The 14,261-nt window shown below is 41.4% G+C and overlaps 2 protein-coding genes across 2 annotated transcripts in view; one reads left to right on the plus strand and one right to left on the minus strand.

Annotated features, from left to right (window-relative positions):
* Positions 1-14,261, minus strand: part of LOC141381693 (uncharacterized) — an 835,171-nt gene that overhangs the window by 720,844 nt on the left and 100,066 nt on the right. The gene's annotated exons all lie outside the window — the stretch shown is intronic.
* zgc:173705 overlaps positions 1-14,261 on the plus strand; it is a 129,939-nt gene that overhangs the window by 19,527 nt on the left and 96,151 nt on the right. The gene's annotated exons all lie outside the window — the stretch shown is intronic.

Here is a 14,261-nt window from a genome sequence, read left to right on the forward strand (position 1 = left end):
AATAAGATTGTCAGTCTAAGCTAAAATAAGCTTAATTTCAGTCCATATTTTTCTATAATAATCTTTCACATGTGAAATGCTCTTTCTTATTGTTGTATAGCAACTTGAAGAACTAGAAGATTCCATATCAAGTGATGAGGTGGAATCAGATGCGAGATGCAGCGACATTCCTGAGACGACATGTTGGAATATTTATCTCTATTCCATGCGTGTTCAATAAGAAAAGGTCTGGAGAGGGTTTTCTTCAATGCCAAAAATATTAGTAATTTATTAGATACAAATGAATAATTCGATGACAGAGCTCTGGGTCACATTACCCCAATGCAATACAAGAATTACATTCAAGAGGTTCGCAACTAACATACATTTCCTGACTTCAGCATATATACACCACCAATCTTAACAGGTGGAGTTTTGGTGTAACGTCACTTGTCAGTCATTGTTCAGTCCTCTATTGGCCGCCCCTTCGACATACTTCCTCTTTTTCTACGAATTATCTGCCTAACAACAAAGTATACATCTTTCTGTGTTCTGTGTTCAGTTTTAACACCTCTATTCAGACAGGAAGTTTCTGCAGAGCTGAATTTAATTTTGGACCCGCATCTATCTACTTCTGCAAAAATGCTAATTAGTATGCACAGCACTCACCCACAACATTAGAAGTTCAGTTAATATATGACCCTTACATGACCAATACAAACAATTGTTTGATTAAAAGAAAGAGACAAAAATAAAAAAAAACTGATTTCTATTTTACAACACAACCTACCCCAACTCTTAACCCAACCTCACAGTAACAAACTTCCATGTGGGTTTCATTGATTCAATGTCTTGTACATGGCACAGAATACAACCTATTGCAGTTTATTAAAATCACACCTACCCCAGCCCTAGGCCCAACCTCACAGTAACCCACTATGTTTTATTCAATTTTACACCTACCCCAACCCTAAACACAACCTCAGAGTAACCAGTTTTATTTTTTTTTATATTTATGAATGTCTACTACAGCTACATCAATCGCAAACCCAGCCTACGTGTGGCATAACTGCCGACCCCTTAGAGGTCATCCAGCCAACTTGCAGTGTAATCTCCTCCACTTGTAGGTCTCTGAGCTGCAGCAACACCTAAGTGCTCTGACACAAAAGACTTTTAACCTCCTCTTGGAGAGGAGAGAGTCTCCGACCCTGAATCTCAGGGCTTCTATGGAGGGACTGTCAGGAATCCTGTAAGAGCATCCCATCCACACAACCTCTTGCCATAAAAAAACAAAGCAGAATGTGTGGTGAAGGAACTCCGGGTTGACAGAGCCTTGTCCTTGCTTCAAGCAATGTGCTAACAAGGTGCTGAACAGAGTGGCACAAAGGATAGCGCTTATGACTATGGATCAGAAGATTCTCGGTTACGGAAACCAAGAAACTGTGTATGAGAGAATGCGTAAGTGTATGAGTGGCACTTGTTCAAGCAGAGCAGGGACGTGCCAGCGATCAGAAAGAACTGGAGTTTGTGCCAAGACTGGGTTTCAAAAGTGGCAATTTCTATATGGTCTAGCAGTCAGGATTCCTGATTTTCACCCAGGTGACCTGGGTTCGACTCCCGGTATGGGAAGGCTTAAGTACTTTTGCTCCTGTCCTTTTTGGCCAGCGGTCGGACTGCAGCTACCTTATAGGGTGTGGTTGTGGAACTGCTAAGTAAGACTTTGATGGCTCAGTTGGTAGAGTGGAGTACTGTAGGACCAATTCTTAGGTCGCAGGTTTGACTCCAGCTCAAAGGACGTCTTTTGTGCTCAGAGCCGCTTTCTTGCCTTTGCGAAGATATCATTGGCACCACTGCTCGAAGTTAACCATGGAGGTGAAAAGGAAGTTCCCTGACCAGGAATCGAACTCGGGCCGCGGCGGTGAGAGCACCGAATCCTAATTACTAGACCACCAGGCTAGACCATCAAGCCTAGCTGTGGGCTTCCACCCAGGTGTGCTGCAGCTGCTCTGACAAAAATAACTCTAACATTTGAAACCTCCTCCTGGAGAAGAGAAAGTCTCAGATGCTGGATCACAGTTCTTCTTGGGAGGGTCTGTCACATGCTCTGTGTTAAAGCATCCTATCGACACCACAACTTGCCATGACAAGAAAGCACAGCAAGCGTTGAAGGAACTGCATGTTGACCGAGCCATGTCCTCTTTCCAATCAGCATGCTACTGAGCACTGCTGACGCAGACAGGGCCAGTGGTGCATACTGCCACCTGTAATTCGTGGTTATTCCTGGTTACACCGGCCAATCACGTTCCGAGTTGGAACCAAGATTTTTTTTTATTTTTGGTTACGCTGGCCAATCTTGTCCCGAGCTGGAACCAAGATTCACCCTATTCTTATTTACGGCAGCCAATCATGTTCCGAGTTACAATGAACGCTATGACCAATCATAGCCCTTATAACATTCATGATTTGTACTGTATTAACAGATTTCGTTGTGGATTAATTCGGACAACAATTAAAAAGTAAGTATTTTTATAACAAGTTGGTTTAAATAAATAACCATTACAGTAACATTAATTACAACAAAACAATGGACGAGGGCTTTAATGCAAGTGAACCAAAAGGGGATCAAAAGTACTGTCTTAGAATGCCATGTAGTGGAATGTCCTGGGATGCCGTTGATTTTTAAGGCAATGGGATTCGCAGGACTTTTCGTCAAATCCTCGCACAACGTTAATTCATGACATTTGACAGATCCACGCCGAACGTCAAGCGACACCGTGATAGGAATGGGAGCATCTTACCATCATTGCTTCAGACTCAGGAAATGTTCTTGGAACTTCACACCACCTGGCCTCCAGAGGAGCTGTAGCTTTTTTTGCCCTGGGGAAGCATGATCCACACGGAAGGGAATAAAAAATGCTGGCCAGTCATCTAAGCCCTTCCAAGTGCCAAAAGGTAGCACCTTGCCCCATGTGAGGCTCAAACTCACGATCTTCAGATTATGAGACTGACGCGCTGCCTACTGCGCCAACGAGGCAGACTGTTGGACCTGGGCAAACTGGGAAACACCAGCTTCCATGTCACGGTGCTGCGGAGTGGCTTCCAGGAGACAGCTTAGGTCAGGCAAGCATGTCAGGATGGCTGAGCGGTCTAAGGTGCTGCGTTCAGGTCGCAGTCTCCTCTGGAGGTGTGGGTTCGAATCCCACTTCTGACAAACCTAATCTTTGGCTACGCGTTCAGGCTCAAGTCTTTAACTCTCTGGCACCATGTCCGAGTGATACAGTAACACTGACAAAGCACCGCATCAATCTCGGTTTGCCAAAGTTTATGCAGCGTAGCAGTGTCCCTGGCAACCTTAATGGGCTCTTTAGACTGTAGGTTTTAAGGCGTTTGCTATCAAGGTATTGTCCATGAAAGTTCGGAAAAGCATGTGAACAAAACAATGGACAAGGGCTTTAATGCAAGTGAACCAAAAGGGGATCAAAAGTACTGTCTTGGAATGCCATGTAGTGGAATGTCCTGGGATGCCGTTGATTTTTAAGGCAATGGGATTCGCAGGACTTTTCGTCAAATCCTCGCACAACGTTAATTCATGACATTTGACAGATCCACGTAGCAATGTCCCTGGCAGCCGTAATAGGCTCTTTAGACTGTAGGTTTTAAGGCATTTGCAATCAAGGTATTGTCCACAAAAACTCGGAAAAGCATGTGAACAAGACAATGGACAAGGGCTTTAATGCAAGTGAACCAAAAGGGGATCAAAAGTACTGTCTTAGAATGCCATGTAGTGGAATGTCCTGGGATGTCGTTGATTTTTAAGGCAATGGGATTCGCAGGACTTTTCGTCAAATCCTCGCACAACGTTAATTCATGACATTTGACAGATCCACGCCGAACGTCAAGCGACACCGTGATAGGAATGGGAGCATCTTACCATCATTGCTTCAGACTCAGGAAATGTTCTTGGAACTTCACACCACCTGGCCTCCAGAGGAGCTGTAGCTTTTTTTGCCCCGGGGAAGCATGATCCACACGGAAGGGAATAAAAAATGCTGGCCAGTCATCTAAGCGCTTCCAAGTGCCAAAAGGAAGCACCTTGCCCTGTGTGAGGCTCGAACTCACGACCTTCAGATGATGAGACTGACGCGCTGCCTACTGCGCCAACGAGGCAGACTGTTGGACCTGGGCAAACTGGGAAACACCAGCTTCCATGTCACGGTGCTGCGGAGTGGCTTCCAGGAGACAGCTTAGGTCAGGCAAGCATGTCAGGATGGCCAAGCAGTCTAAGGCGCTGCGTTCAAGCTGGGGAACAATCGTCCAACAAAGAAGGGAAGAAAGGGGGAAGAAAGAAAGAGAAAAAGGGAAGAAGAGGGGGAAAAAACGAAGAAAGGAAAGGGTGAATTCTAAGCTTCCCGGACACGCCTTCCCCGCACCTGCTTTACGTCACGCATAGTGATACTGTTCTGTGTTAAAACAACGCAATTTGAGTTACATTGATTTCTATTGCAGGTGCTCACCAAGACCGGGGTTCGAATCCAGCTAAAGACGCTTTATTGTTATTGGTTAATTATTACTCAATAAACTAACTGTTTAAATGTGTAATGCTCCAAGGTAAATAAAATATGCCTAAGCGCTTTATTCTTGTGTTTTTTGACATTCTTTCATGAAAAATAAAGCATACTAACTTGAATGTGTCACTATTTAGTAGTTGTTGTAGCATTGTTATGCTTATGGTTATTATTGTTCTGTATTTTGATGTACAAATGATCTATAGAAATGTCATAGAGTATATAGTGTACACACACACATATAAACATATATATATATATATATATGTGTGTGTGTATAGTGTGCATAGTGTATATGGAATTAAAAGTCAAGTAGTCAGTTATTTATATATGCATTATTTATCTAACAATTGTCAACAGAACAGTAATGAAAATAGAGTAGAAAATGTAAAAATAATAAATTAGTTATTAATAATACAGTATTAACAATATAAATAAACAATGTTAATAAAATGTTAAAGACAAACAGAAACAAAGTGGACTTAAAAGTCAAGGACCAATCATTTATAAATGCAATATTTATTTAACAATGGTCAACAAAACAGTAATGAACATGGAATGAAAAATCTAAAAAATTAAATAAGTTAAATATTAACAGAAAAAAAGACAAAAATTAACAAATTAAATAAAATGTTGAATAAATTTAGAAACCAACAAGTAAAATAGGACAAATTGAACTATTATGGTGCACCATTGTGGAGGATTGTAGCATCTGTGTGCAAGTCCAATATAAACTAAGGATAGCTGATGTTGTGCTGCATCTTCTTTTGTTTAAAAGTAACTGTGTAGTTACAAATACAGGGAAAATCTGTTTGCTAATTATACATACATGAACACATTAGTGCATTGAATGACTACGTTTTTGTGAGCTAAACTAGGTTTTTAGGAACTAAGCATTGTATCAGTTGATGAAATATGGTTATTTTCTGTAAATTAAAACAGTTATATAAAACTTCCGTATTTTTACAGAAAATTCCTGGCAACCACTGCCGGTATTTTTCAGTAAATTTAAAGGATTTCTTTTAGCAGTGTAAATAAATTAAAGTTAATTATAAATGTTGTGTTGATTGAACTAAACAACATTACCTTACCTTTATGTAACTAGCTTAAGTTCACTCAAATGAATATTCTTTCTTTAAGGTAACTTAACTCGGTAACGTGGAACCTGTTGAGATAAAAAAGTTAATTAAAGCCAACATATCATTTTTTTGAGTGCAAGGTCCTCTGTCCACGAGACTGCAATGGGCAAAAATAGAATAAATAATTTTAACTCAATGACTCCTTTAATAAAGCACAAAATAGCTCTGTAAATTAATTTAACTATGTTTCTAGAATGTGTGTAATATTTATCTAATATGTAATTGTACAGTTTGTATCTCCAAAAAACAAAAAGAAAAAGATAGAGGTAAAGTTGGTTTTATATTCGCACATTTGTTCATTTAGAAGTCTCTATATTGTTTACCATATTACTTTGAATTTTTGATCGGAATTAGCATGCAAGTATGATTTGAAAACAATATCAACACTTATCTAATTCACTGTGAACAATGCTGTACTTTGATAATCATTAATCATTGTCTGCTAATATGATTTTCCTATTTAGAATTTGCAAAGAATTTTTTTCTGAAATGATATTATTAAGAAGAATGTCTGAATATCCAAATATAAAACCAACTTTACCTCTATAAGAAAAAAAATAAGAGGAACTGGACAGGAACATTTCAGGCCTTAAAACCACATGCTGTATTGTACATTCATAATCCATTCCCCCACCTTTTAAAATCTCTCTCATAAACGATCAAACTAAAGTAAATTATTTGAAGTAAATCTCAAAATGCATGCAATTTAAAACACATGATTATTTAAAAACAAGTATGACATGTTTTACATAGATACTGTACTGAATGTACTGAAGCCTAACAAGTTAAGCAAATTTCAACAAACGTTATATCATTTAAACGAAATACACACCCTTTGATAAATCTCAAGCCACTTTTTTTATTGAGGAGCTGGCCTGTTCCTGTTGCCCTAATCTGATGGCAAAACTCCTGTGCTGGCAAACTTTTTCAGACGAGAAATCCAGTCAGCGTCTGACATGGCTTTGTGGAATTTTTCAGACATTTTTTCTCCTATAAATAAAAGGTTTTGAATTAAAGTATCCAAATTTGAAATACATCACACTAAAACATTAATACGTGCAATTATGTAGATTTTCTTATCTTTTTTAAGAAATCACTATCAGAAAAAAAATCCTGAACTTTAAACAAAAAGATGCTGTGCTCTGTCGAATGATGCTGTTTCTCGAAAATCACTAAAGGTCAAGGAACTTTTTTGACCTCTGACCCGCCTCCAGATGACCCTGTTATTCCTTCGTGTACCTTCGGCTCAGTTCGGAAAATTGATTGACATCTGACTAACCTGTTTGACTGCACACCTAGCGGTGAATCTTGGAACGGTTCCTTCCCCAGCTTTACCATTGCCATGACTCTGATTGGTCAAATGTTGAAAATGTTGAGAATTACGGTCCGCGATTGGCTGCAAATGTTGAGATGCTGCAACGTGATTGGCTACAATGTTGGACCGAATCGCTCCGATTGGCCCTCATCTTCAACATTTGTGAAATATTGATGGACAATCCTTCAGCAGCTGGCATTGCTAATCCATTGTGCTCTTTAAATCCCATCCTCGTCGCTAATATGTCCTGGCATTCGAGAGAGCCTGGTGCTTCTGTGGAACTTGTTTTACTCTCACTCTCTTAGCGTTTTGAAGGATGTTGTTGCAAAATTTTATTACGAAGTGGCCAGGTCCATCGAATCCCATCCTTGTCGTTCAAATGCTTTGGCGTTTGAAAGAGGCCGGTGCTTTTGTGGAAGGTGTTTTACTCGCACGCTCTTTTCGTTTTAAAGAATGTTGTTGCAAAAATTCATGTCATCTTTACCGAAAAGAGCTGCAAATACATACAGAAATGCTATAGTCCAGCCCCCATCAGGAAAGGGAGTATATACATGAGGAGGTGGCCGAGTCCATCGAATCCCATTCTTGTCGTTCATATGGCAAAACTGAAAGTCATCTTACCGAAAATAGTTGCACAAACATACATTTACAAATATGTGCCACAGTCCGGCCTCCACCAGAGAAAAAGGTGTAAACGAGACGACTTGGCAGAGTGGTTAAGGCGATGGACTGCTAGTCCATTGTGCTTTGCACACGTGTGTCTGAATCCCATACTCGTTGCTAACATGTTGTGGCATTTGATAGAATGGTGTTTCTGTAGAAGTTGTTTTACTATCACTCTCTTAGCGGTTTGAAGGATGTTGTTGCAAAATTTAATGTCATCTTTATAAAAAAAAGAGCTGCAAATACAAACATATATGCCATAGTCCAGCCCCCATCATGAAAGTGAGTACATACATGACGAAGTGGAAGAGTTCATCGAATCCCATCCTTGTCGTTCAAATGCTCTGGCATTTGAAAGAGGCCGGTGCTTCCGTGGAAGGTGTTTTACTCGCACGCTCTTATCGTTTTGAAGGATGTTGTTGCAAAATTTAACGTCATCTTTACCGAAAATAGCAGCAAATACATACAGAAATGCCATAGTCCAGCCCCCAACAGGAAAGTGAGTACATACATGACGGGGTGGCCGAGTACATCGAATCCCATTTTTGTCGTTCATTTGCTCTGTCGTTCATACGGCTAAACTGAAAGTCATCTTACCGAAAATAGTTGCAGAAACATACATTTACAATTATGTGCCACAGTCCGGCCTCCACCAGAGAAGAAGGAAAATGCATGACGAGGTGGCCGAGTGGTTAAGGCGATGGACTGCTAATCCATTGTGCTCTGCACGCGTGGGTTCGAATCCCATTTTGTCGATCATATGTTATGGCATTCAAGAGATCATGGTCTTTCTGTAGAAGTTCTCTCACTCTTTTAGCGTTTTGAAGGATGTTGTTGCAAAATTTTATGTCAACTTTATCGAAAATAGCTGCAAATACAAGCATATGCCATTGTCCAGCCCCCATCATGAAAGTGAGTACATACATGACGAGGTGAAAGAGTCCATCAAATCCCATCCTTGTCGTTCAAATTCTCTGGCAATTAAAAGAGGGCGGTGCTTCCGTGGAAGGTGTTTTACTCGCACGCTCTTATCGTTTTGAAGGATGTTGTTGCAAAATTTAACATCATCTTTACCGAAAACAGCAGCAAATACATACAGAAATGCCATAGTCCAGCCCCCAACAGGCAAATGAGTACATACATGACGGGGTGGCCGAGTCCATCGAATCCCATTTTTGTCGTTCATTTGCTCTGTCGATCATACGGCAAAACTGAAAGTCATCTTACCGAAAATAGTTGCAGAAACATACATTAACAAATATGTGCCACAGTCCGGACTCCACCAGAGAAGAAGGAAAGTACATGACGAGGTGGTCGAGTGGTTAAGGCGATGGACCGCTAATCCATTGTGCACTGCAAGCGTGGGTTCGAATCCCATCCTCATTGCTCATATGTTCTGGCATTTGAGAGATCATGGTGTTTCTGTAGAAGTTCTCTCAATCTTTTAGCGTTTTGAAGGATGTTGTTGCAAAATTTTATGTCAACTTTATCGAAAATAGCTGCAAATACAAACATATGCCATAGTCCAGCCACCATCATGAAAGTGAGTACATACATGATGAGGTGGAAGAGTCCATCAAATCCCATCCTTGTCGTTCAAATGCTCTGGCGTTTGAAAGAGGCCGGTGCTTCCGTGGAAGGTGTTTTACTCGCACGCTCTTATCGTTTTGAAGGATGTTGTTGCAAAATTTAATGGCATCTTTACCGAAAATAGCAGCAAATACATACAGAAATGCTATAGTCCAGCCCCCAACAGGAAAGTGAGTACATACATGACGGGGTGGCCGAGTCCATCGAATCCCATTTTTGTCGTTTATTTGATCTTTCGTTCATACAGCAAAACTGAAAGTCATCTTACCGAAAATAGTTGCTGAAACGTACATATACAATTATGTGCCAAAGTCCGGCCTCCACCAGAGAAAAAGGAAAATACATGACGTGTTGGCAGTGTGGTTAAGGCGATGGACTGCTAGTCTATTGTGCACTGCAAGAGTGGGTTTGAATCCCATCCTTGTTGCTCATTTGATCTGGCATTCGAGAGATCATGGTGTTTCTGTAGAAGTTTGTTTATTCTCATTCTTTTAGCGTTTTAAAGGATGTTGTTGCAAATTTTGATGTCATCTTTATCGAAAATAGCTGAAAATACAAACATATATGCCATAGTCCAGCCCCCATCATGAAAGTGAGTACATACATGACGAGGTGGAAGAGTCCATCGAATCCCATCCTTGTCGTTCAAAAGCTCTGGCGTTTGAAAGAGGCCGGTGCTTCCGTAGAAGGTGTTTTACTCTCATGCTTTTATCATTTTGAAGGATGTTCTTGCAAAATTCTTTTGCACCAAAACTGCAAAAATCAGTGCTCAATTTGCTGCACCTACAACAAACACGCAAGATACAACACCAACACCTCACACACTCACCTCTTTTTCCCAGCTCTCTGAGTCTGAGGTGTCCAAACTCGTGCTATCTAGCCATGCAACCACCTGTCCACTCGATCCCATTCCCTCTCATCTCTTGCAAGCCATCTCTCCTGCAGTCATACCAACACTGACTCACATAATTAACACATCTCTTGACTCTGGTTTATTCCCCACTTCGTTTAAGCAGGCTAGGGTAACCCCACTGCTAAAGAAACCCAACCTGGACCATACGCTACTTGAAAACTACAGACCAGTATCCCTGCTTCCATTCATGGCCAAGATTCTGGAGAAAGTAGTGTTCAATCAAGTTCTGGACTTTCTTACTCAAAACAATCTCATGGACAACAAGCAATCCGGCTTTAAGAAAGGCCACTCAACTGAGACTGCCCTGCTCTCGGTCGTGGAGGATCTCAGAATGGCTAAAGCAGACTCTAAATCATCAGTCCTCATTTTGCTGGACTTGTCAGCTGCTTTTGACACTGTCAACCACCAGATCCTGCTATCTACGCTCGAGTCACTGGGCGTTGCGGGCACTGTTATACAATGGTTCAGATCTTACCTCTCCGACAGGTCATTCAGGGTGTCTTGGAAGGGAGAGGTCCAACCTACAGCATCTAAACACTGGGGTACCTCAAGGCTCTGTTCTGGGGCCACTTCTCTTCTCCATCTACACTTCATCTCTAGGACCAGTCATCCAGAGACATGGATTCTCCTACCACTGCTATGCTGATGATACCCAGCTATACCTCTCTTTTCATCCTGATGATCCCTCGGTTCCAGCTCGTATCTCAGCCTGCCTGTTGGATATTTCACACTGGATGAAAGATCATCATCTTCAGCTGAATCTCGCAAAAACGGAAATGCTTGTAGTTTCTGCCAACTCGTCTCTACACCATAACTTTTCAATCCAGATGGATGGGGCAACCATTACTGCATCCAAAATGGTGAAAAGCCTTGGAGTAACGATTGATGACCAACTAAACTTCTCTGACCACATTTCTAGAACTGCTCGATCTTGCAGATTCGCACTCTATAACATCAGAAAGATCCGACCCTTCTTATCTGAACATGCAGCTCAACTCCTTGTTCAAGCTCTTGTTCTCTCCAAACTGGATTACTGCAACTCTCTACTAGCTGGGCTTCCAGCTAACTCTATCAAGCCTCTTCAACTGCTCCAGAATGCAGCAGCACGAGTTGTCTTCAATGAACCTAAACGAGCACATGTCACTCCGCTGCTAGTCCGTTTGCACTGGCTGCCAGTTGCTGCTCGCATCAAATTCAAAGCTCTGATGTTTGCCTACAAAGTGACCTCTGGCCTTGCTCCTTCTTATCTGCTCTCACTTCTGCAGATCTATGTGCCCTCCAGAAACTTGCGTTCTGTGAATGAACGTCGCCTCGTGGTTCCATCCCAAAGAGGGAAGAAATCACTTTCGTGAACGCTCACGCTCAATCTGCCCAGTTGGTGGAATGAACTCCCTAACTGCATCAGAACAGCAGAGTCACTCACTACTTTCAAGAAACGACTAAAAACTCAACTATTTAGTCTCTACTTCACTTCCTAATCTGCAGTTGCCTCTTTGAATATCACACTAACTGTACAAAAAAAAAAATACTAATACCATTAATACTTCCCTTCTTAGACTTTACAGACCTGAAACTTGCCTATAGCACTTATTCATTGTTGCTCTTAGTTGTGTAAATTGCTTCCTTGTCCTCATTTGTAAGTCGCTTTGGATAAAAGCGTCTGTTAAATGACTAAATGTAAATGTAAATGTAAAATTTAACGTCATCTTTACCAAAAATAGCAGCCAATATATACAGAAATGCCGTAGTCCAGCCCCCAACAGGAAAGTGAGTACATACATGACAGGGTGGCCGAGTCCATCGAATCCCATTTTTACGTTCATTCGCTCTGTCGTTCATATGGCAAAATTGAAAGTCATCTTACCGAAAATAGTTGCAGAAACAAACATATACAAATATGTGCCACAGTCCGGCCTTCCCCATAGAAAAAGGATAGTACGTGACGAGGTGGCCGAGTGGTTAAGGTGATGGACTGCTAATCCATTGTGCTCTGTACGCGTGGGTTCGAATCCCATCCTCGTTGCTCATATGTTCTGGCATTCGAAAGATCATGAAGTTTCGGAAGAAGTACTCTTACTCTTTTAGCATTTTGAAGGATGTTGTTGCAAATATTTTATGTCAGCCTTATCGAAAATAACTGCAAATACAAACATATGCCATAGTCCAGCCTCCATCATGAAAGTGAGTACATACATGATGAGTTGGAAAAGTCCATCGAATCCCATCCTTGTCGTTCAAATGCTCTGGCGTTTGAAAGAGGCCGGTGCTTCCGTGGAAGGTGTTTTACTCGCACGCTCTTATCGTTTTAAAGGATGTTGTTGCAAAATTTAACGTCATCTTTACCGAAAATAGCAGCAAATACATACAGAAATGTCATATTCCAGCCCCCATTATGAAAGTGAGTACATAGATGACGAGGTGGAAGGGTCCATCGAATCCCATCCTTGTCGTTCGAATGCTCTGGCGTTTGAAAGAGGTTGGTGCTTCTGTGGAAGGTGTTTTACTTGCACGCTCATATCGTTTTGAAGGATGTTGTTGCAAAATTTAACGTCATCTTTACCGAAAATAGCAGCCAATATATACAGAAATGCCGTAGACCAGCCTCCAACAGGAAAGTGAGTACATACATGACGGGGTGGCTGAGTCTATCGAATCCCATTTTTGTCGTTCATTTGCTCTGTCGATCATACAGCAAAATTGAAAGTCATCTTACCGAAAATAGTTGCAGGACCATACATATACACATATGTGCCACAGTCCGGCCTCTACCAGAGAAAAGGGAAAGTAGGTGACGAGGTGGCCGAGTGGTTAAGGCGATGTACAGCTAATCCATTGTGCTCTGCACGCGTGGGTTTGAATCCCATCCTCGTTGCTCATATGTTCTGGTATTTGAGAGATCATGGTGTTTCTGTAGAAGTTCTCTCAATTTTTTAGCGTTTTGAAGGATGTTGTTGCAAAATTTTATGTCAACTTTATTGAAAATAGCTGCAATTACAAACATATGCCATTGTCCAGCCCCCATCATGAAAGTGAGTACATACATGACGAGGTGGAAGAGTCCATCGAATCCCATCCTTGTCGTTCAAATGCTCTGGCGTTTGGAAGAGGCCGGTGCTTCCGTGGAAGGTGGTTTACTCGCACGCTCTTATCGTTTTGAAAGATGTTGTTGCAAAATTTAACGTCATCTTTACCAAAAATAGCAGCAAATACATACAGAAATGCTATAGTCCAGCCCCCAACAGGAAAGTGAGTACATACATGACGGGGTGGCCGAGACCATCGAATCACATTTTTGTCGTTCATTTGATCTTTCGTTCATACGGCAAAACTGAAAGTCATCTTACCGAAAATAGTTGCTGAAACATACATATACAAATATGCGCCACAGTCCGGCCTCCACCAGAGAAAAAGGAAAATACAAGACATGTTGGCAGTGTGGTTAACGCAATGGACTGCTAGTCCATTGTGCACTGCATGAGTGGGTTTGAAACCCATCCTCGTCGCTCATTTAATCCTGCATTCGAGAGATCATGGTGTTTCTGTAGAAGTTCGTTTATTCTCATTCTTTTAGCGTTTTAAAGGATGTTGTTGCAAAATTTAACGTCATCTTTATCGAAAATAGCTGAAAATACAAACATATGCCATAGTCCAGCCCCCATCATGAAAGTGAGTACATACATGACGAGGTGGAAGAGTCCATCGAATCCCATCCTTGTCGTTCAAAAGCTCTGGCGTTAGAAAGAGGCCGGTGCTTCCGTGGAAGGTGTTTTACTCGCACGCTCTTATCGTTTTGAAGGATGTTGTTGTAAAATTTAACGTCATCTTTACCGAAAATAGCAGCCAATATATACAGAAATGCCGTAGTCCAGCCCCCAACAGGAAAGTGAGTACATACATGACGGGGTGGCCGAGTCCATCGAATCCCATTTTTACGTTCATTTGCTCTGTCGTTCATACGGCGAAATTGAAAGTCATCCTACCAAAAATAGTTGCAGAAACATACATTTACAATTATGTGCCACAGTCCGGCCTCCACCAGAGAATAAGGAAAGTACGTGATGAGGCCGAGTGGTTAAGGCAATGGACTGCTAGTCCGT

Source organism: Danio rerio, chromosome 4 (genome assembly GCF_052040795.2).
Source record: "Danio rerio strain M-AB ecotype USA chromosome 4, GRCz13ab, whole genome shotgun sequence".
Classification (NCBI taxonomy): Eukaryota; Metazoa; Chordata; class Actinopteri; order Cypriniformes; family Danionidae; genus Danio; species Danio rerio.